The 24,853-nt window shown below is 49.6% G+C and overlaps 2 non-coding genes across 2 annotated transcripts; both read right to left on the reverse strand.

The window, feature by feature from the left end:
* Positions 1–15,734: 15,734 nt before the first annotated feature.
* Positions 15,735–15,951, reverse strand: LOC137301227 (small nucleolar RNA U3). The gene has a single exon (XR_010958250.1). It is a non-coding gene; the product is annotated as a small nucleolar RNA U3 (small nucleolar RNA).
* Positions 15,952–24,093: 8,142 nt separating this feature from the next.
* On the reverse strand, positions 24,094–24,310 carry LOC137301228 (small nucleolar RNA U3). The gene has a single exon (XR_010958251.1). It is a non-coding gene; the product is annotated as a small nucleolar RNA U3 (small nucleolar RNA).
* Positions 24,311–24,853: the final 543 nt, after the last annotated feature.

A 24,853-nucleotide genomic window follows, 5' to 3' on the forward strand; every position in this document is an offset into this window, starting at 1 on the left:
CCCACCAGGCCTGAGTAACACATGTCTAATCAAGGCCAGGGGACCACCAGGGTCATTATCGAGCACACCAGGGATGGTGAAGCAGAGGTTCAGGTGTCTGGGCAGGTCTGGGGGCTCCCTTTAAGATGCCCCACAAAGGGACTCCGCAGGGTTCTGCTGTGCTGCATACTGCACAGCCTCTCAATGAGGAGAGGCCTGCGTTTGGAGGAGGCACAGCAGCAGCAGCAATCCTCATTAGATGAGGAAGATGATAAGAAAGGCAAGGAAGCAGCAGAAGAAGGAGGGTCAAGACCTGCAACCTGTGTGGAAAGGCTGGTCACCTGTACGAGACCTGTCCAAACCACAGACACAGCTATGCACAGGCAGCGAGAGGTGAGGTGAGACAGGAGAAGAGAGCGGCAATCGCAGCTGCCCCAAAGGAGGCCAGACCCCCCCCCCCCCCCCCCCACTGTGGTCCCACATGAAAGAGCCAAAGACCAGGAGGAGGACAAAGAGCAGGCAGGGAGAGTCGAGGAAAGCAACTTCAGCCATCCCCGAGACGTCCCCTGAGAAAGCAGAGTCGATGGAAAGCGACCCAGGGATGGTAGAAGGATGGATGACACAGGGGGAAAGAAAGCGGAAGTCTCGTAGGACCAGAGGTACGAACGCCAAAGGTGCGGCCAGCAGCAAGAGGAACATAGAGTCCCCAACAGACAACAGCAACCACTCCTCGGCTGATGAACAAGAAAAAGGGGGGAAATCCCACCTTCACCAAAGGAAGAGGCAAAATGCGACGGTGACCAGCGACACCGATAACGCGCTCCAGCTCCAGGAACCTGGGAGCAGCAACACCCAGCTCCAGGCCACCGGGAGCAGCAACACCCAGCTCCAGGAACCTGGGAGCAGCAACACCCAGCTCCAGGCCACCGGGAGCAGCAACACCCAGCTCCAGGCCACCGGGAGCAGCAGCGCGCCCAGCGCACCCCAACTCTGCAACACAGAGAGCGAGGTCCCCCAACTCTGAGAAACCGGGAGCAGCACGATGGTCGTGTTGAGCGAACCACTAGCGACGGCCAAGGAGCCGGACATCATGGCCGTGGATCTCGCGGACGCACTGCCCCATGAAACCCCGCTGCCGATCCCCGACGGAGGACAGGCCTCCTTCCTCAGACCAAGGACGGTCCAGAAGTTCCTTCACACCACAAAAATGCAGAATTTGGACCGAGGGTTCAAAATGGACGGTAAAGTAGAACCCGGATTGACACAATTGTAAGACCATTGTCCTTTTGTATTTTTAAAATGGATTTAAAAATTGCATCCATCAACGTGCGTAGTATTAAATCGACTACACGATGTGCTGCGACTCTGAACTACCTGCCCAGGGTCAAGAGGGACCTGCTGTTCTTGCGGAGTGCAGGATCCTGCCTATCGGCAGTGGTCATGCATGTGGACCCAGGGGCAGTGGATCGAGTCGGGAGGCAACGATAGTCGTTCCTCGGGCCTGGGGGTTCTGTAGCGACGAGGCCAATTCACCATCACCGAGGTTAAGGAGGTGGTGGGGGGCTACCTGCTCGTAGCAAACATTCTGTACAAGAACGCCCCACTCCAGCTGATCAATGTGTACGCCCTGACCCTCAGGATCGAGCGGCTGGAGGTCTTCCAACATCTCCCGATGCTGCTGGTGACCGCCAGGCCGGTCGCTGTCGTCGGAGACTTCAACTTCATCAACGATGGACGATCCGGCAGGGGCAGAAGTATACTGGACACCACGTCTGAACTCCTGAAGAGGTGGTGAAAGACGCAAAGCATCATGACGTCTTCAGCAACCCCGCAGACGGAGCGCTGCAGAGATACACCTGGTCCAGGCCCGACGGCCCGTCCATTTCAGGATAGACTTCCTTTTTGTGTCCCCAACGCTCAAGGTCAGATCAACCGACGTCCAGCCGGTGTTCTTCTCTGACCACTGCCTCCTACTGGCTGACTGTCAATCGCAGGAGGACCAGAGGGCGGGCAGGGGGATATGGAAGCTGAATGTGACCCTGGAGAACATCGAGGAACGAAAGAGAGATTACACAGGTTGGAGGACCGTGAAACCCCTCTTGGACTCCATGGTGCACTGGTGGGAAGCGATCAAGGCCAACATCAAGAGGTTCTTCATCCTCAAAGATGATCAGAAGGCGAGAGAGAGACAGAGGGAAGTGTCACAACTCCAGAAAAGCATGCAGGATCTACTCTAGCTGCCGTTGATGAGGGTCACTGTCAGGGAGGAACGCCGAGAGGTGAAGGGCCTGCCAGCCTCGATCTTCGCCTCCAAGGCCTCAAAGATCATCTTCTGGTCCAGAGTCCTCTCCGTGGAGCAGGGCGAGAAGTGCTCGCACTTCTTTTTCCAGAAGCTGCACAGAGAGGCCTCTGTGATCAGTAGCCTGAAAGAGGAAGACGTCTCGGTGACGTCTTCGCAGGCCGACATGCTGAGGATCAGCAAATCCTTTTATTCTGGGCTGTATGACGTGAAGCCCACAGACAGCATGGCCTCCCTGTCCTTCCTGTCCTCTATCATGGTGGCCTTAGAGGTCAGCGAGCGGGAGGGCATGGATCGGCCATTGACTTTGGACGAGCTGACAAAGGCCGTCTGGTCCTTCGAGAAGAGTAAGACTCCCAGAAGCGACGGCTTACCTGTCAAGTTGTACTCGGCTCTGTGGGACTGGATAGGCCCGGACCTGCTGGAAGTGTACGGGGGGTATGCTTTTGGCAGGGAGCATGTCAGAGTCCATGAGAAAAGGCATCATCACCTTCATCTACAAGCGGAGGGGAAAGATGGAAGAAATCAGAAATTGGCGACCCATTTCCTTGTTAAATGTCGACTGCAAGATCCTGTCTAAGGCCATCACCAACAGGCTCAAGCCTGCTCTGGATCGGTTGATCCACCCGGATCAGACCTGTGCTGTACCTGGTAGGAAAATCTCTGATAGCCCTGCACTGCTCAGGGATACAACCGCCTACGTGCAGGACAGGGGGGTGAACACCTGCCTCATGACAGAATATCCCACACGTACATGATGGACGTGCTCTCCAAAATGGGTTTTGGGGAGGGAATCCGTGATTGGATCCGACTGCTCTATGCAGACATCTGTAGCACAGTCCTAATCAACGGGTGGGAGTCAGAGAGCTTTCCGATCAGATCTGGAGTCAGGCAGGACTGTCCTCTCTCCGCAGTCTTGCTCGTGTGTTGTATCGAGCCATTTGCCGTGTCCATCAGGAAGGACGCAGGTATCAGGGGGCAACAATCCCCAGCAGCGGAGGCTCTCAGGTTAAGGTCTCCCTGTACATTGACGACATCACCATCTCATGCTTCGATCAACAGTCGGTCCACACACTGATGGGCATCTGCGACCATTTTGAGCTGGTCTCAGGGGTCAGAGTGAATCGAAGTAAGAGTGAGGCCATGTTCTTTGGCAGGTGGGAGACCCAATCATTTGTCGCCTTCATCCGACTACCTGAAGGCACTGGGGGTCTGGTTTGGGGGGCCTCAGGCCTGCACCAAAAACTGGGAGGAGCGGATCGTCAAGGTCAAACAGAAGCTTGATATGTGGGTGGGGTGCTCCCTCTCCATAACCAACAGGAACCTGGTGTGAGGTACTCGTGGTGTTGCTCTACATGGCCAGGGTCTGGCCCATTCCCCACGGCTCCGCTGTCACAGTCACCCGAGCTATCATCCACTTTGTCTGGAGGTCCAAGGTAGAACGTGTCCTCAGGGCCACCATGTACAAGCCCCCAGACAAAGCGGGGAAGAGCGAACCCAACACTACTCTGATCCTGATGCCACCTTTGTGTGTCGCTGCCTCAGGATGTGCGTAGAGCTCCAGTACACAAACATCAAGTGTCACTATGTGCTGAATTTCTACCCACCTGTCCCAGGTGGTGAAGTTCCTGAGGAGGAACCCCTTCGACCATAGGCCGTCAAACAGCGGTCGACACTGAGCCTTCCGAGAGTCCTTCAAGGAAAGGAGAGGGTGGATCCGATCGTGCAATTCCCCGACCAGACGGTCGATGCCATTTGGCAGAACGTCTCATCGCCAGAACTGACCAACAGGCACCAGGATGTAGCCTGGATGGTGGTGAGAAGGTCCTTCCCAGTGCGGTCCTTCCAACATAGACGGAATCTCAGCACCACCACGAGCTGACCTTGAGTCTGCGGCGGGGAGGAGACCGTCATCCATCTCCTGATGGACTGCCCCTTTGTGCAGAGGGTGTGGAGAGAGATGTGTTGGTATCTGTCCCAGTTCATCCCCAACAGTTCGATAACACAGGACGCTGTGCTCTACGGGCTGTCCCCCGGGACGCACACCGAGACAGATATCACCTGCGGATGGAAGACCATCAACTCGGTGAAGGAGGCCCTTTGGTCTGTCCGATACCTGCTGGTCTTCCAGCTGAATGAGCTGTCCACGACAGAGTGTTGCCGACTGGTACACTCCTAGGTGCAGCAGTACGTGCTATGGGACGCACTGAGGCGAGGTGCGACCTACGCAAAGGCTCTATGGGGAAAGGCCACCGTGCAAGGCCACCCCACCTTGTATTGTACAGCGTGTATTATAAGATATGTACTGTGTTTAAAGTGCAATATTGGAATCATATTGTGTATGATCCGTGTTGTATTGTTCTGAATTGTATCGCCTTGGAATTGTGGTATCTTTAAATTTTGTGAAATAAAGTATATTTTGAAATATAAAAAAAAGGAGGGTCATCTCAACACCTTGCAGCAAGAGTTATGATGGATGAGCTAATTACTCAGCGATTTCAGTGACCTCAATTCCTGTCCTGTAACCTTGCACAGAGCTCCTGTGCATTAACAGTCCTCATTACATCCTTCACCACTCCTTTCACCCTGCATTAAAGTCAATTCAAATCATCCTGACTACTCCGATATCACTTACACATCGGCAATGCAGGCTCAGAAGCTGCTATTAAACCACACTGCAGACCAAAGTGCCAAATGACATTTAATGACATTCATAACAATTGCCTTTCATTCATTTCACAACCAAGTGATTAACCCGTAGTGCTTTTCTTAAAAGGTTTGCTAACTCGGCTGCTCCTATGAGTTGCCCCTCTTGTGGCCTCAGCACAGGCGATGGAAGGTAGCTCTTCCTCACTCTTGAGATGACTTCTAGGTGCTCGAACCTTCGAGGGCCCGGCTGCAGACTGCTGCACTGCCCCAGGGCCATTGAGGACAATTGCAGTACTTCTACTGTCACTGCACTCACACACTGATCCATCGGAGAAATTGAATCTGTCACAGATAGCAACTTTGCCTAAAGCAAGTTCTCGCCTCGCCGATTAGATCACCAAATCTCACCAGCTTCACCCGTTCCCTTCCAACTGTCACAATACCCTGCGATCGCAAACATCTCGAACGCAGGGTCAGGCATGGGACGTAACTGCTCATTGGGTGGGCGAGGAATGCTGGGGTTTTGTTGCAGTTTCCAGCCCGCTGGATCACCCTGAGATTGTAGAGATACTGAGTGTGGGTGTCCCTGGAGAGATGTGCTTCCTGATCGGGATTACAAAAATATCTCCTGCACCAAAAGAAAACAAAAGTTGTGTTAATTGTACCCGTGTGATTTATATCAATTAGTGTTACTTGTATTCAGGTGGTGGGTATCAATTGGGAACTCTCTTGTATCCATTATTTGGGAGCTGATCTAAGGTGTGGTGTGGGTGTAATGTGGATTTCTGTGAATGTGGAGCTCCGTGAATAAAGGCTTGGAAGCAACTGAAGATCAGGCTCTAGTATTCTATCCTTTACCACCTGGCTATCTGGTTTATAACAACTGGTAAAACAATTTGTCCTTTGATAAGGATTTTTATTTTAGTGGCAATACTTAACCCTTTGCCTTTTAAAGGATATTTTGCCCTGATGGCCAGTGAGTTTATTTAGGAAGTAGTGAAACCATCTAGAGCAGGAAGATGCCGTGTTCAATCCCCGGTCTGTATTGAGTTAGCTGATCTAGAAAGGGTGCCACAATTGGACAGTACAAAGGAAAGGTAAAATCAGCCAGGGTTGGTCTCCTGATCACTTTCCCTTGACTGAAATCTGGATGCCCCCCAGTGTTCAATAGTCTATTGCATCTTGCTGTCTAGATTCACACATGAAGTATAGCCACTTGAGTGAGGTGCTAGAGGTTGGCCAATGCCTGTGGAACTGTACTCCAGCACAAGTCAGCATCTTCAGGAGAGAAGGGCAGAGAATTAGTGAGGAGGAGCATCCTACCCAGATCTTCCCAGGCCCATGCCAACTGTGGCCGAGAGGTCGGATGGGCAACACGCTTGAACTGGCTGTGAGGAGGTGCACAACCATGGTCTGAAAACGACAATCTCTCTGGAATTCTCTTACCCCCCCACCTTTACAGAGAAGAAACCAAGTTTCCATTCAACGTCTCCCATAGGAATTTGGGGGATGCTGGTGTGAACCAACATACTCCATGGTGTGATGTGTCAGAACTCCAACATACTACGTCACCTCACCTCTATTTGTACCTTTAGACCGTCAATGGCATAAAATATTTATAGAAAATGAAGCCAAGGATGTAAACAGGAGAGTCTGAAAACTCCCCCCACCCCCCCCCACCCAACTCTTGATGTACCACAGCAGCAAAAGGGCTGCCTGCCTCCACCCTCTGCTGGAGATCTGGGAGAACTGCACCTGTTTGCTGCTATCACCATTCTTGGTTACTGGGGAACAGCATGTGGGAGATGGTCAAACTAAAGGATGAATTATAGGGTTAAATCGTTCAAATTCTTTCAACTGGTAGCAATACCATAGTTCAAGGCAATACTATCTGTACTACCTCAAGGATGAGGAGGCACTGGAACGAAGGCAATAGGGCCTCACTGCTCTTATTCCCAGCAGAATTGTACATTCAACTCCTGGAGACTGAATCCTCAATAGAAGCCATCACACTAATATCCCCAATGTAAATGCAGATGTGAGGTATTTTACATAGTTTGGTGGTTACAATTTTTAGATCTGTCTGCATCACTGAATTGTATGCTTTAAAATAATTTACGCTTTCATTAGTCAGATCACCTGAAATGGTGATAAACTGTAATACTTTAGAAAGGTTTACATTTATATAGTGCCTTATCACATCTCTCATAAACTTCTCAAGGCATCTCATGTTCAATGAAATGCAGTGATTGCTTTTATGTAGAAAACACAGCAGCCATTTTACAAACAGCTGGATCTCAGACATGGATGATGAGTTAAACGGTTTCTGGTAGTGTTGGTTAACAGATAAATGTTGGCTAGGGAACTCTCTATTCTTCTTCGGAAAGTCATTGGACCTCTTAACACCCACCCAAACAGGTAGATGGTCCTCGGCTTAACATCGCACCTGAAAACAGCACCTCCAACAATGCAGCAGTCCCTCAGTAGTGCTCTGAAGTGTCAGCCTGCTTTATGATCTCAAGTCCTGGAGTGGGGATTGAACTCATAACCACCTAACTCAGAGATGAGAGTGTTATCAATTGAGCCAAACGGACACTTGGCTTAAGAATTTAAGATCAAACATCTAAAATGGAAGGTTTTAGAGGTACAAAATAAGTTTGTTGAGAGGTAAAAGGTTTGGAAAGATTGAGACTATTATTGGAAAGGTTAAGATGGAGTACAGACAAATGATAGTACAACAGTGTACAAATGGATGCAAGGTCTGAGGCAGAGTTTAGTGAAAGAAGAAGATTGTCATTGAGTAATTATAGACATCTTGCTGAAGGCAGATTTTGTTAAATTTCAAAATATACTTTATTCATAAAGTTTGTGATGGTACATACAATGCAATTCAAGTCATGCTTCAAAACAATACAATACAGGTCATACAATTTGCAACGGTCCATACAGTCCAAATCAACGGTCCCGGTACAATCAATGCAGTTATGCGCCATACATTGTACATACAGTTCATTCTGTACAATACAAGTCAGGGTGGCCTTTCCCCATAGAGCCTTTGCGTAGGTCGTATGTCACCTCAGTGAGTCCCGCAGCACGTACTCCTGGACTTTGGAGTGTGCCAATCGGCAACACTCGGTCGTGGTCAGCTCCTTCAGCTGCAAGACCAGCAGGTTTTGGGCGGACCAAAGGGCCTCCTTCACCGAGTTGATGGTCTTCCAGCCGCAGGTGATATCTGTCTCGGTGTGCGTCCCGGGGAACGGCCCATAGAGCACACCGTCCTGTGTTACAGAACTGTTTGAGTTGAACTGGGACACATACCAACGCATCTCTCTCCACACCCTCTGTGCAAAGGGGCAGCCCATCAGAAGATGGAAGACGGTTTCCTCCCCGCCGCAGCCTCGAGGGCAGCTCGTGGTGGCACTAAGGTTCTGTGCGTGTTGGAAGGACCGCACTGGGAGAGCCTTTCTCACCACCATCGAGGCTACATCCAGGTGCCTGTTGGTCAGTTTCAGCAACGAGACGTTCTGCCAAATGGCATTGACCGTCTGGCTGGGGAAGAAACCAATCGAGTCCACCCTCTCCGTTCCTTGCAGGACTCTTCGAACGTTTCGTGTCAACCACCGTCTGACGGCCTTGTGATCGAAGGGGCTCCTCCTCAGGAACTTCTCCAACCGAGACAGGTGAGGTGGGTGGGGGGCGGTCCGGCTGGACGGGACGTCCTGTGCCTGCTCGGCCAGCGTGGCCAGACCCCAGCCTTCTCAATGTGTTGGACAGTGTGAAGGCAGATCCCAGAGGCCAGAACTGTACCAGAGCATGAATGAACTGTTTCGTGACAGCAGATAACCTGATGCCTGAGGAAAGAGATCTGCCTTTATGTTAACATCACTCAAATAATAGGCAATTCTGGAAGCTCAGTACCGTCTTGAAATTTGGACTGGAAAAATTAACTTTGCCAAGTCACACTGTAACCAGCGACATTAAATGTTATTGTTAGGGTATGTTAACTTGAATTCATTACAATACAGAAAATTAAGTTTCTAGTGCTTATAGTGGTTTAGATTCTGCTGATCAATGTCTCTGTCAGCTTTTTGGAACTACAGGGTAAAAATGATTGATTATTGTACAAGTACTTAACACACTCATACCAAGCTCTGGTACTTTAACCATAAATAGACCAGCATCTCTTGTGACATAGTGGAGAGAGGAAGCTGCTGTGAGTAGATTATGTATTCATACAATAACATCACCAGCAGTAATTCCTACTTATATTACTTTATCGCTGATACCAAATATGATAGTGCTAAATGTAGTCCAATCGAATTAATTAAATAGTTTATATTAGTTAATTAGTTATCAATAACACATCAAATCCTGTCTAGAATTGAGCTCTGAGTTGAATGGTCCTCAAACCAATGCTGTATTTTGTTTGTGCTGATGTCTCAACTGCAGTTCAAATATTTTTAATTGAGTCAGTTTATGTCGGACAATTCAAGAACTGAATTAGACATCACAATAAAACCCTAGACATAAACATAAGTCCTGATCCATTTTTCCCACAACTCTAAACCTTCTCCGGATGTACAGTGTCTCATTGAGTGCGTGTAGTTTAGATCATAACATTTAATTCCAATTTCTTATTGGGGCTTGGAAGAATTTACAGGGAGGAAATATTTATTCTTTGCAGTTGTAGCAGTCAAAACAAGCCCACAATAAACTAGCTGTGGCTTAAACTTACCAACTGTCATTTATTTCCACAGAGAGTCACTGTTCTTGTGTGCTCATTACGGTGACGATTGTTATCGCTGGGAAGTGGGAGACTTTCTGTTTCTAATTATACACACCTACCGACAATAGGTGAGTGCTTACTGTGGATATTAAGTAGCGTAGTTCATCGTAGTGAATCAGATACTAACAGGTTGGTAGAACGCAGACTCGATTTCCTTCCCACCGTTCAGTTGCTGATCTTAGCTGCATGGAGGCACCAGGAGAAAGTTTGGTGCTTCTCCAGCAGGAGAATGGGAAAACTGGGAGGAGAGTTCACCCTAGGCCACCTCCTAGCAGCTAGTTTATTGGCAGAGGTGTGGGAAAAAGCCTGTGTTTCTGACTGCAGTCGGGAGACCAGACTGAGGAAGAAAAAAGATTGGGGGATTGGGACTACATGGAGTGAGGGAAGAACCTAAATGTGACAATAATTTATGAGATCACACTACCTGTTTGATGGGGCAATGTAGAGGGAATTTTTACCCTAGGTTTAACCAATGCTGCCCCTAACCTCAGAACATTAGGATCGCCAACTCTCCAGGATTGTCCTGGAGTCTCAAGGAATTAAAGATTAATCTCCAGGACACTGCTGAGAGCAGCCCAGGAGAAAAATCATAAGGACATTAAAAAAAAATTGTGTTTTTTTCATTTTCTTTGAACAATTTTGTTTATTAGTTATAAAAATATTGGAGACAGGAGAAAAGGTTGTTTGATTGACAGTCAAGAATCATCCAATCAGCTAACGATGAGTCTGATCACTTTCCAATTGGCGTGGGAAGGCGGTGCATCGCGAGGTTGGACGTATTGGGTGACCAATGGCGGGAGCATGGGGGTGGGGTGCTTGGATTCAGGAAGTCATGTGATGGAACGTCCAGGGATACGTCCAACCAGAGTAGTCAACCCTACAGAACACTCAATACTGGGACTGAGCATGAAACTTGAGGAAGTGTTCCATTCCCTAGCACTGATATCTCTGATGAGCACAAAATTACTCCCCTCAAGTCAACACTGTTGACTCTGCCATTTTGTGGAACTCAATCCCACCAGCAGACTTTGTTACTATTAGGCTAATTATAGCTGTTGTTGGATAACAGGGCTTTGGCAGGAAATGGCTTTTAAATTTTGACCAACAATATCTAATTCTCTTTGAAGGTTGATGACTATATTTATGTATCACCATTGTGCCCTCTGCTATTTAAGCCTCTCATGTTAGAGCACTGTATAGCTGAAGGGCATCTGAATTAAAGGAACTGTGTTTGTTTATAAAAGGCCTACACACAGGCTGCATTTCAAACAGTTTTCAGCCAACACCCAGTCATCTTTAATGTTTATTCACATTTTTTTCTTTAATTAGACACAGGGGCTGTTAAGAAAAAGTTCGAACTAAAGACAGAGTCCAGTGTTTGAAGTATTCGTTGGGCTAATCTTGAGCACTGAGTGCACCTAGCCTTCAGGCCCCGTGTGAGCCCGTACTGTGAGTAACCGGCAGGTGAGGGCTGGCAGGTCTGCTCTTTCCTGTTGCTTCCTTTCTACTGTGTGAACTGAGGTTGGATTGTTAATTTATAAACAAGGACAACGACAGCAACAACTTGCATTAATATAGCGCCTTTAACATGGTAAAACGTTCCAAGGCGCTTCACAGGAGCGATTATCAAACAAATATTTGACACCGAGCCACATAAAGAGATATTAGGACAGGTGACCAAAAGCCTGGTCAAAGAAATAGGTTTTAAAGAGTCTCTTAAAGAAGGAGAGAGAGGCGGAGAGGTTTAGGGAGGGAATTCCAGAGTTGAAGGCACGGCCACCAATAGTGGGGCGAAGGAAGGGGGATGCTCAAAAGGCCAGAGTTAGAGGAACCCAGAGTTAGAGGAGGGTTGTAGGGCTAGCGGAAGTTTCAGAGATAGGGAAGATGGTGAATATGGATAGGGCAGTGGGCTGAACGTTGCTTGAACTAATTTTAGACAGAATAACCACGTTTGTATATAGCGACATTGAAAGTGGTAGAAAAAATGCTGGCCAAAGTTTCAGAATCTGCCCCACCCCCGTCTACTCACAACACGCACTCACACCCAAACTGAAAGCTGGTTTGCCAAGACGGACAGTTTTGTAAGTAGTCAGTACGGGCGGAGCTGTGAGTGTGTGAATACAGACAGGGTGGCTCACCCGAAGGCACAGCAAGTTTATCCAATGGGTAGCTGAGCCACAGAGACCGGGAAGATCTGAAATTCTATCTCTGCTCTTTGCTGAGTTAGCTGATCTGAGCTGAGGTGGGTGTAGGTGGTCCTACAACTGGCCTCTGCCTCTGTGAGTTAGGTAAGGGGAATCTGCCAGAGCTCCTGCTCCTGATCATTATCCAATGTGCCCTGATAAGTGAGAAGAGGATCGGGCTCTGCTGCATTACTGCCATATGGTCGAGTAACCTGCCAACACTGCCTGTGTTGCCAACATGAATAAAGAGAAGTTGAGCAAGAAGCTGGAGGGTGGTTGGTACCAATGGGACAGTGGTCCTAACAAGGAGCCAATGACTGCAGGCAGAAAAATGGCAGGAAACTGGCAGGAAAAAGCTTGTCAGTTGAAGGAGGAACCGGGAAGTGATGGAGGCGAGGGGTGGACATTGATGTAGAGTAGGGGATGTGATATGGGTCTCAATTTCAGCAGTGACGAGATTAGGGAAAGGAAGTATGCTGATGAACTGCATGAAACCGATTATGAGTGTGTAAATACGAGTGGGTAAGAATACGAGTGTGTAAACACAGACAACGGTGTGAGTGTGCAAACATGGATAGAGGTGTTAATGTGTAAACACACATGGCTGCGGCTGCACCAGATGTTGTTGTACTGATCAGCCAGCAGAGAGAGCTGGACTACAATTTAACCTGGAGGTTATGCTCCATGAAACCGCACTGTTAGCTCAATACCCAACTGCACAGATACAGCTCACCATGTCCTGACAGAGGCAAGGGTGCTGCCTCTTGCTGTTGCTGGCTGCGAACCTTAGACCCGATCTCTGCTCAAATACCGCGAGTAAACACAATGCAAACAATGAGGTTACTGATCTGAGTAAACTGGAGGATGAGACAGGTCTCGCATAATGAGAAGGAAAGCCGGTCAGTGGGCAGAGAGAGTTAATGGAGCGCAGGCTGCTAGTTTAAGAACTGGCATCTGTCTAAGGGCACAGACTGCTGATACTGTGTATAGTGCCTCCATGTATCGAACCGCCTGTGCGATTACACTTGTATTCTGCATCTGTAAGCAGCTGACATTTATTGTGGTATTTAGATCACAACATTAACGAGGAACATCAGGCCACCTCCTGTGGGTGGGTTTGTGAGGGGCCTCCAAAAGCAACGTGCAGCCAGAGACAAGCATAACTGGCAGTTTTCACATTGCTGGCTCATACAGACCTCCCTCGTCACCGGGGGGCAGTGACGTAGAGTTGGGATCACGAGTTTTCAGTAACTGTACAGGGCCAATAAACGGGGCACGTTCTGAGCAGCAGACTCAACAACACCTTGGAGAACAGCTTCTACATTATAATAACCAGGAGATGGGGAGGGGGAGGTCAGAAGGTTTTAAATGATAATATTCAGATAGAGACACACAGGTGCAAATTCCAAGCTTAGTTTTACCTAAAGCTTAAAGAGACCAATGAACTAAACCCAGGTCACTGACTGGAATGAGAAGGTCCCATGTTTTAATCCCTGGTCTGTGCTGAGTCGGTTGATCACAGGCACGGCCTGGGGATTAGGGCACTGACATTGCCCAGAGTCCCTGGGATATTGAGATGAAAAAGTAGCCAGGGTTCCCACTTCCGATCACCATCCACTGATTCCCCCCGAAAGGGGTGTGTGTGTGTGTGAATCACAGGTGAGGACAGGATTAGGCCTGGCAGTGTTACCAACTTTGCGAAGCGCCTGCCAACATTCACTGACTGGGCTCACACACGGGGATATTGGCCACTTGCACGGCCTCCATCATCTGACCCTATGACCTCTGTCTGCACAGCCGCGACAAGGACCGTCGCTCGAGAATTGGGCTCTTCAGTGATGTCGCAAAGTAACTGAACTGCTTTGGTGCTTACACCCACGTTGGGAGAGATACCAGAGGGTGTCCATTGCCCGTAGAACCAGCATCTTCAGGAGAGGAGATTGCAGAGAAACTGAGAGAAAATTGGTTCAAAAGAAAATTGTTCCCCTAATGGGGAGATGCACCATGCAATTTGATACTAAGCCACATAGACCAGGGTGATCACAGATCTGACCTCTGCTGATTTAGCTGAGCTGAGCCAGGGCAGAAGCTGGTGTGATACAATCTGTAAGGTCACCTGACACCACCGAGTTCTATTTCCTAGCAGTTGGCCTTTACGTAAAAGTTTGATATAGATTTAAGAAATAAGTTTTACCAACAGTAGCAGATCAGTCACACAATAGTGCTCACCCTGATTGTTAATGTAATCCTGTTATAAGTCTGCATCAACATTCAGCCCCGTCTGGCTCTACTTAATTAGATTTATTCCTATTTAGAGCTGCATAGGCTGGATTGAATTGCACTTTCAATCATAACTCACGCAGGTAATGAAGCTTAAAATATGAAAATGGTGCTTTGAGAGAGCTGAAACAGGTACCAAAGGCTAAAATAGTCTTGTGTTCGCAGAAATAACAAGGTTTTCTTAATAGCTGAGAAAACTTTCTCATTAGGCCTGACAGTTTGCAATTAACAAATACAAGAGCCACAGTAGAAAAAAACACAAAAATACAAGAACCCCTCATTAGAACTATTGGTGGAAAGTGAAAACTGGGGAGAATGATTTTGTGTAAAAATATTGGTGAATAATGAAAATGAAGGAATAAGGCAAAATTGACATAACAGGTTGCAATGAAGAATAAACCTTCAATGACTCCCTCTTGAGGTAATTAGATTAGTTTCTTGTTTGGATCATCCAAGCTAACATAGGAAGGAGATGAGTCGAGGTTGGTTGTTACTTTATTAAATGTGTACTGTTACCATTGAAAAAGGCAGCAGTGCCATCATAAAATATGCTTTGTCTACTTTTGTTTGCAAACCAGGGGAGAGCGCGAACGCAGCCCCCCACTTACCACAAATTCTGCAGTTGAGAATCCTGCATTTGGGGACATCGCAGACATTAGCACGCCTGAAGTGCAATGCGCTAGCCCCGTCCTGGGAAAACCTTTATCTTTATCTTCGGTTCCACCACAAACTCTGTCCCCCTCCCTGGCCACTGTTTCAGGCTGAACCAGACCGTTTGCAACCTCGACCCTGAACTGTGAGTATCCGACCCCAGATCCTCTCCATCACCAAGACCGCCTACTTCCATCTCCGTAGAATCGCCCGTCTCCGCCCCTCCCTCATCCATGCTTTTGTTACCTCTAGGCTCGACTATTCCAACGCTCTCTTGGCAACCTCCCATCTTGCACCTCCACAATCTTCACCACACCAAAACTCTACTGCCTGTATGCTAACTCACACCAAGTCCCATTCACCCATCACCTCTGTTACGAAAGAAAGAACTTGCATTTATGTAGCACCGTTCATGACCACAAGATGTCCCAAAGCGCTTTTGAAGTGTAGCCACTGTTGTAATGTAGGAAACGCGGCAGCCAATTTGCACACAGCAAGGTCCCACAAACAGCAATGTGATATTGGCCAGTTAATCTGTTGAGGGCTAAATATTGGCCAGGACACCTGCGAGAACTCCCCTCACGTTCTTCGAAATAGTGTCAAGCAATCTTTTACATCCACCTGAGACAGCAGACGGGGCCATCCGCAAAAAGGCACCTCCGACATTGCGCTGAGAACACAAAAGATTTATCAAAAGCAAACTACTGCAGATGCTGGAAATCTGAGGCAAAAACAGAAAACGCTCAGCAAGTCAGGCAGCATCTGTGATGAACCAGAGTTAATATGTTTCAGGTCAAAGACCTTTCATCAGAACATAAAGGTTTAATCTCTCAAAACAAAAGAAACACCAGTCATTGTGAGATTATTGAAGGATAAATATTCTTACTTTTGAGCTTTAAAAAGACTAACCACTCAGAATGTGTTTCCTCCCTCCACTCCTCCCATATCAAGAGAAGGGAACGGTCATCAATGGCTGCCAGCTCTTGCATAAAGCAACACTCACAACCTGCTTCACGCTCAGAAGGAAACACTTCATCTCCTCCTCGTGGTTAGTGAGACCAGACACTTTAGAACACATTTCTCAAGTAAAAAACTATAGAAATGATCCCTAAAAGTATAGTCTTACCTACAATGTGCCGCGACACTGCTCTCCACCCTCAGCAAACCCCTTTTGACTTAGGCTGACCAGAAGACCCCCCTCCCCACCCTCGCCAATTCACAGTACCTGGTACAGAATTGAATATAAACACAAAATTAATTTCCACTTCACCCTTTGTAAAGTTATAATTGTGTGAAAAAGAAATACATATTCTGTCATTCTGCCATTACCCAGCAGGCACTAATTTGCATAAAATAGTGCTCAGTCTCCAGCAACTGTCCTGATCATTGATTCACGATCTTTTTTTCCCTCTCAAAAAATACATTATTTCATAAAATTCAAGGATACACAAAGTTCAATGTAAATATCACAATTACGATTCAAAACAATACAATACAGATTGTACACACTCCGATCCCGTCATTCCAATACAAAACACAGTATATATCTTCTAATACATTCTGTACAATACAGGGTGGGGTGACCTTACATGGTGGTCTTTCCCCATAGAGCCTTTGCGTAGGTCGCACCTCACTTCAGTGCGTTCCATAGCACGTACTCCTGAACCTTGGAGTGTGCCAGTCGGCAACACTCGGTCGTGGACAGCTCCTTCAGCTGAAAGACCAGCTGGTTTTGGGTGGACCTTCACCGAGCTGATGGTCTTCCAACCGCAGGTGATATGTGTCTCGGTGTGCGTCCCAGGGAACAGCCCGTAGAGCACAGCGTCCTGTGTTATCGAATTTTTGGAATGAACTGGGACACATACCAACGCATCTCTCTCCACACCCTCTGCGCAAAGGGGCAGTCCATCAGGAGGTGGACGACAGTCTCAAGGCCACAGCCTCGAGGGCAGCTCGTGGCGGCGCTGAGATTCCGTGCATGTTGGAATGTCCGCACTGGGAGGGCCTCTCTCACCACCATCCAGGCTACATCCTGGTGTCTGTTGGTCAGTTCCGGTGACGAGTCGTTCTGCCGAACGGCTTCGACCGTCTGATCGGGGAACTGCCTGATCGGATCCATCCTCTACTTTCCCTGCAGGACCCCGAGATCATTCCGTGCCGACCACTGTCTTATTGCCTTTTGGTTGAAGGGGTTCTTCCTTAGGAACTTCTCCACCTGGGACATGTGGTGGGGTGCGGTCCAGCTGGATGGGATGTCCCACTTTTTTTTCAAAAAATATACTTCATTCATAAAATTTGCAACAATACATACAATACAGTTGTGATATCACATTCCAAACGTAAACAATATAGATTATACAATTTACAGGTTACATCAAGTACAGTTGAATGAACACATTGTACGTAATTACAGTTCATGACACTCTAGAGTGCCTCATTGCATTACACTCAATACAGATTATTGATTACAGGTACATTACAGATTCATTACAGTTACATTACAGCAATTTGAATTTTACATTCTGCCCGAGGGGGTTTTTCCCTGATTTCAGCCCCTCGGTTTACAATGGTGGGAAGGCTCGAAACGGTTGCCTTTCCCCACAGAGCCTTTGCGGCGGCCGCACCCATCCTCAGTGCGTCCCTGGGCACGTAGTCCTGGACCTTGGAATGTGCCAGTCTGCAACACTCGGTCGAGGACAGCTCCTTGTACTGGAAGACCAGCAAGTTTCGGGCAGACCAAAGGGCGTCTTTCACCGAGTTGATGGTCTTCCAGCAGCAGCTGATGTCCGTCTCAGTGTGCGTCCCTGGGAACAGCCCGTAGAGCACAGAGTCCTGTGTTACGGAACTGCTCGGGACGAACCTGGACAGATACCACTGCATCTCTCTCCAGACCTTCTTTGCAAAGGCACATTCCAGAAGGAGATGGGTGACCGTCTCGTCTCCACCGCAGCCTCCTCGGGGACAGCGCGCGGTGACGCTGAGAGTCCGGGAGTGCATGAAGGAGCTGACGGGAAGGGCCCTTCTCACCACCAGCCAAGCTAGGTCTTGGTGCTTGTTTGAAAGCTCTGGCGATGAGGCGTTCTGCCAAATGACATTGACAGTCTGCTCGGGGAACCAACCGACAGGATCCACCATCTCCTTTTCCCGCAGGGTCTCGAGGACGTTACGTGCGGACCACTTGCTGATCGCCTTGCGGTCAAAGGTGTTTTTCTGCACAAACTTTTCCACGAAGGACAGGTGAGGCCGAACGGTCCAACTGGACGGAGCATTCCGTGGCAGCGTGGCCAGGCCCATCCTTCTCAACACCAGGGTCAGATAGAACCTCAGCACGTAGTGACACTTTGTGTTTGCGTACTGAGGGTCTATGCACAGCTTGATGCAGCCGCACACAAAGGTGGCCATCAGGATGAGGGCCACGTTGGGTACGCCTTTTCCCCCTTTCTCCAGAGATTTGTACATCGTGACCCTGCGGACACGGTCCATTTTTGATCTCCAGATAAAGCGGATGATGGCTTGGGTGACTGTCGCGGCGTAGGAGCGAGGTATGGGCCAGACCTGCGCCACGTACAGCAACACCGAGAGCACCTCGCACCTGATGACCAGGTTCTTGCCCACGATTGAGAGGGATCGTCGATCCCACAGTCCCAGTTTCTGCTTCACCTTGGAAATACGCTCCTCCCAGTTTTTGGTGCACGCCCCAGCCCCCCCCCTGAACCAGATCCCCAGCACCTTCAGGTAATCCGACCTGACGGTGAAGGGGACAAAGGATCGGTCGATCCAGTTCCCAAAGAATATGGCCTCGCTCTTGGTACGATTTACCCTGGCCCCCGAGGCCAGTTCGAACTGGTCGCAGATGCTCATCATTCTGCGGACTGACAGCTGATCCGAGCAAAAGACGGCAACGTCATCCATGTACAGGGAGGCCTTGACCTGAGTGCCTCCGCTGCCTGGGATCGTCACCCCTCTTATGCCCGCATCCCTCCTGATGGACTCAGCAAAGGGCTCGATGCAACGCACGAACAAGACGGAGGAGAGAGGACAGCCCTTCCTGACTCCAGATTTGATCGGAAAGCTTTCTGAGTCGCACCTGTTGATTGAAACTATGTCTGTGTAGAGCAGTTGGATCCAATTGCGGATTCCCTCCCCAAACCCCAGTCTAGAACCTCCGTGATGGACGACAAGAAGGACTGGGAGGCCACGCTGTCTGTGGGATTCGTGTTGTACAGTCCGGCATGAAAGGATTTGCAGATCCTCAGTATGTCTGGCTGCGAGGACGTGACCGAGCCGTCCTCTTCCTTCAGGCTGCTGATCACAGAGCTTTCTCTGTGCACCTTTTGGGAGAAGAAACGCGAGCAAGTCTCGTCCTGCTCCATGGAGCGGACTCTGGACCGGAAGATGATCTTGGAGGCCTCGGAGGCAAAGAGTGAGGCTTGCTGGTCCTTCACCTCTCTGAGTTCCTCCCCGACATCGATCCCCATTGACTGCAGCAGGAGAAGATTCTGCATGCTTTTCTGGAGTCGGGACGTTTCCCTTTGCCTCTCTCTCGCCTTCTGAACACCTTTGAGGATGAAGAACCTCTTGATGTTCGCCTTGATGGCTTCCCACCAGTGCATTGGGAAGTTAAAGAGGGGCTTTACGCTTCTCCAACCTTTGTAATCCCTCTTCAGTTCCTCAATGTTTCCCGGGGTCAACAGTTTCACGTTCAGCTTCAATGTCCCCCTGCCCACTCTCTGATCGTCCTGTCGGTGACGGTCAGCCAGGAGGAGGCAGTGGTCAGAGAAGAACACTGGTGTGACCTTGGTGGATCTGACCTTGAGCGTCAGTGACGCAAACAGGAAGTCTATCCCGGAACGGACGGACCCGTCTGGTCTGGACCAGGTGTGTTGACGCGCCGTTCCGTCTGCAGTGTTGCTGAAGACGTCGCACAGCTTGGCGTCTTTCACCGCTTCCATCAGGAGTTTGGACGTTATGTCCAGTTTGTTGTCGACTCTGCCGGATCGTCCAGCTGCATCGATGATGCAGTTGAAGTCATTGCCGAGAATGACCAGCCTGGAGGTCGCCAGCAGCAGTGGGAGCTGCTGGAAGACGGCCAGCCGCTCACTGTTTAGAGTCAGGGCGTACACGTTGATCAGTCGGAGCGGAGTATTTTTGTACATTTATGTCTGCTACGAGGAGGCGACCCCCCACCACCTCCTTTACTTCGGTGATGGTAAAGTTGCCTCCCCACAGCAGAATCCTCAGGCCAGAGGCACGGCTATCGTTGCCTCCCGACCAGATCGACGGCCCGTGGGCCCACCGCTGCGACCATTGCCCGTAATTGCTGAGGTGCAAGAACAGCAGAGTAGTCCAAGGTCGACACACATCGTGTAGTGCATTTAACGCTACGCACGTTAATGGATGCGACTTTCAGATCCATTTTAACAAAAGTTTAAAGTCTCACCCGACCGTCCGTTTGCTGTTTCCAGCTCTTGGCCGTGTCCCTGCATCCCGGTGATCTGTGCAAAGTGTTCCACGTTCCCTGACTTAAGGTACGAGTCCTGTTCCGCCTCAGAGAGGGGGTCGTCATTCTGCCGGGGTGACATCGGCGGTGTGGTGTCAGGTGTGGAGTCCGTGCGATCCTCGATCGGTTGGGGCTCCTCATTGTTGCTGCTCCCGGTTTCCCGGAGCCAGTCTTCGCTCTCTGCGGTGCTGTTCCCGGTTTCCCGGAGCCAGTCTTCGCTCTCTGCGGTGCTGCTCCCGACATCCCGGGGCTGGAGGGTGCTGGAGGCGTTGTCGTTCCCAGTGTTCTGGAGGTGGGGGGTGTCGATCGCGGCGCTGTTGCCTTGGATGTTTTGATGCTTTCGGTGGGAAGCCTGACTGCTTCGCTCCTGTCGTCCCTCCTCGTCAGACGCGGGGTAGTCGCTGCAGTCCGACTGCGACTCGAGCGCTCTTTTGCCGCTGGTTGCAGTGTCTGCAGGAGCTCATTTCCTTCCTCTTGCTGTTCATCCTGCTCACAAGCTTCCTCTGCTGCCTCCTCGTCCATGGACTCTGTCGTCTGGTGGGGAGGCTCGGAGCTGGATGTCGGGGTTTGGCAGTTTTCAGCTTGACCCTTTCCTCGCTCCTTGTCTTCCTGGATCAGTGTCTTCTCAGAGTGGGTAGCGACCGGGCGAGGGTTCTTGGCCTTCTTTGGGGCAGCCTTGCTTGTTGCCCCCTCCTCCTCCGCTGTGGTGCTCTTGGCCGCCTGGGCGTAGCTGAAGCTGCGTTTGGGGCAGGCCCTGTAGAGATGGCCATCCTCCCCGCACAGGTTGCAGTATTTGCTCTCCTTGCAGTCCTTAGTCTGGTGTCCTTCCTGCTTGCAATTCTTGCAGACGGTTGCAGTGCAGGAGGCCACCGATGGCGAAGCTGGAGTGGGGGGGGGTGAAGGATGTTGCCGTGGGCGTCCACTCTCAACGTTGCCGTGACCTCCCTCTTGCTGGTCCAGATCCCGAACCGGTCGGTGATGTCCACGCTGTTCTCAGCCCCATTGACGTATCTGGCGAGGAACGTCAGCACATTGACGACCGGGACGTGTGGGTTGTACATGTGTACGACCAGCTTCCGATTCCTCTGCGTTGGGAGGGTGAAGAGCGGCTCCGCAGTGAGAATCGCCAGCGGTCCTTCACTCCCCTTCTCCTTGAAAACCTGAAGAAACTTCTGGCATCCAGCAATGGTCTTGAAGGTGACATCGAATTATCCGCTTCGAGGGAAATCCTGTAGGCAGAAGATGTCTGTTGCTTCGAATCCACAACACTCGAACAGAACTCGTTTCACAAAAAACGCACGATCCATCGGCATAACGCTTTCAACTGTCTTTACCGCAACCCACACGAAGCTTCTGTTTGGCCTGTGATCCACTCCTCCCAATTCTTGGTGCAGGCCTGGGGCCCCCCGAACCAGATTCCCAGCACCTTCAGGTAGTCAGACCTGACGGTGAAGGGGACAAAGGGTCGGGTCTCCCACCTGACAAAGAAGATGGCCTCACTCTTACTTTGGTTCACTCTGGTCCCCGAGGCCAGCTCGAACTGGTCGCAGATGCCCATCAGTGTGTGGACCGACTGCTGATCAGAGCAAAAGACGGTGACTTCATCCATGTACAGGGAGGCTTTAACCTGAGAGCCTCCGCTGCCTGGGATCATCACCCCCCTGATACCTGCATCCTTCCTAATGGACACAGCAAACACCTCGATTTTTTTTTCTAAAAATATACTTTATTCATAAAATTTGCAGCAGTACATACAATACAGTTGTCATATCACTTTCCAAATGTACACAATACAGATTATACAATTTGCAGGTTACGTCAAGTACAGTTCAATGAATACATTGGACATAATTACAGTTCATGACACTCCAGGGTGTCTCATTGCATCATACTCAACACAGATTATTGCTCACAGATTCATTTCTGGTCCATTTCAGATTCATTACAGGTTCATTACAGCAATTTGAATTTTACATTCTGCCCGAGGGGGTTTTTCCCTGATTGCAGCCCCTCGGTTTACAATGGCGGGAAGGCTCTAAACGGTTGCCTTTCCCCACAGGGCCTTTGCGGCGGCCGCACCCATCCTCAGTGCGTCCCTCAGCACGTAGTCCTGGACCTTGGAATGTGCCAGTCTGCAACACTCGGTCGAGGACAGCTCCTTGTGCTGAAAGACCAGCAAGTTTCGGGCAGACCAAAGGGCGTCTTTCACCGAGTTGATGGTCTTCCAGCAGCAGCCGATGTCCGTCTCAGTGTGCGTCCCCGGGAACAGCCCGTAGAGCACAGAAACCTGTGTTACGGAACTGCTCGGGACGAACCTGGACAGATACCACTGCATCTCTCTCCAGACCTTCTTTGCAAAGGCACATTCCAGAAGGAGATGGGTGACCGTCTCGTCTCCACCGCAGCCTCCTCTGGGACAGCGCGCGGTGGCGCTGAGAGTCCGGGAGTGCATGAAGGATCTGACGGGAAGGGCCCTTCTCACCACCAGCCAAGCTAGGTCTTGGTGCTTGTTTGAGAGCTCTGGCGATGAGGCGTTCTGCCAAATGACTTTGACAGTCTGCTCGGGGAACCAACCGACAGGATCCACCATCTCCTTTTCCCGCAGGGTCTCGAGGACGTTACGTGCGGACCACTTGCTGATCGCCTTGTGGTCAAAGGTGTTTTCCTGCACAAACCTTTCCACGAAGGACAGGTGGGGCGGAACGGTCCAACTGGACGGAGCGTTCCGTGGCAGCGTGGCCAGGCCCATCCTTCTCAACACCGGGGACAGGTAGAACCTCAGCACGTAGTGACACTTTGTGTTTGCGTACTGAGGGTCTATGCACAGCTTGATGCAGCCGCACACAAAGGTGGCCATCAGGATGAGGGCCACGTTGGGCACGCCTTTCCCCCCTTTCTCTGGAGATTTGTACATCGTGACCCTGCGGACACGGTCCATTTTTGATCTCCAGACAAAGTGGAAGATGGCTCGGGTGACTGTCGCGTCGCAGGAGCGAGGTATGGGCCAGACCTGCGCCACGTACAGCAACACCGAGAGCACCTCGCACCTGATGACCAGGTTCTTGCCCACGATCGAGAGGGATCGTTGATGCCACAGTCCCAGTTTCTGCTTAACCTTGGAGATACGCTCCTCCCAGTTTTTGGTGCACGCCCCGGCCCCCCCGAACCAGATCCCCAGCACCTTCAGGTAATCCGACAGCAAACAGCTCGATACAACATATGAACTAGACCGCAGAGAGAGTCAGCCCTGCCTGATTCCAGATCCGATCGGATAGCTCTCCGACTCCCACCCGTTGATTAAGACTACGCTATGGATGTCCGCGTAATCAGTCGGATCCAATTGCGGATTCCCTCCCCAAACCCCATTTTGGAGAGCACGTCCAACATGTAGATGTGGGATATTCTGTCGAAGCCTTCACCTGGTCCAAGCTGATGAGGCAGGTGCTCCCCCCGCCCCGGTCCTGCACGTAGGTGACCATATCCCTAAGTAGCATGAGGCTATCAGAGATCTTCCTGCCAGTTACAGCGCAGGTCTGATCGGGGTGGATCACCCGCTGCAGAGCAGACTTAAGCTTGTTTTTTTATTCCAAAATATATTTTATTTCATAGAATTTAACGATAGGCACTGTTCAATGTAAATATCACAATTTCAAACCAATACATTACAGATCATGCACAAAGTGTTCTGAATATCACAATCCAAACACTGTACTTCTTATTCAGTTAAATAGCAAATAGTCTTACTTTTTGAGCTTTAAAAAGACTAACCACTCAGAATGTGTTTCCTCCCTCCACTCCTCCCATATCAAGAGAAGGGAACGGTCATCAATGGCTGCCAGCTCTTGCATAAAGCAACACTCACAACCTGCTTCACGCTCAGAAGGAAACACTTCATCTCCTCCTCGTGGTTAGTGAGACCAGACACTTTAGAACACATTTCTCAAGTAAAAAACTATAGAAATGATCCCTAAAAGTATAGTCTTACCTACAATGTGCCGCGACACTGCTCTCCACCCTCAGCAAACCCCTTTTGACTTAGGCTGACCAGAAGACACCCCTCCCCACCCTCGCCAATTCACAGTACCTGGTACAGAATTGAATATAAACACAAAATTAATTTCCACTTCACCCTTTGTAAAGTTATAATTGTGTGAGAAAGAAATACATATTCTGTCATTCTGCCATTACCCAGCAGGCACTAATTTGCATAAAATAGTGCTCAGTCTCCAGCAACTGTCCTGATCATTGATTTGCGGCCAATTTGCTGAATTTCCAGGTCTAATCAATTTGTAAAAGTTACTAAAACCAACAGACGCCTTTTTCTGTCATTTTAGAGAGATCGAAAGAAAATAAAGTGTCTTTATGTTCAGACGTGTAGAAAAAGGCTTCTAATTTTGCCCGGAGACCTCTGTTGGCTTGTTGTGATATTACATTCAGAGAACTGCAGTATCTGTGGGATTAGCCAAGGGCACTGGAGAACTTGCCGTATGTGCGATTACCCGACAGCCCCCATGAATGGGTACATA

The sequence above is a fragment of the Heptranchias perlo genome, chromosome 32, assembly GCF_035084215.1.
Source record: "Heptranchias perlo isolate sHepPer1 chromosome 32, sHepPer1.hap1, whole genome shotgun sequence".
NCBI classification, from domain to species: Eukaryota; Metazoa; Chordata; class Chondrichthyes; order Hexanchiformes; family Hexanchidae; genus Heptranchias; species Heptranchias perlo.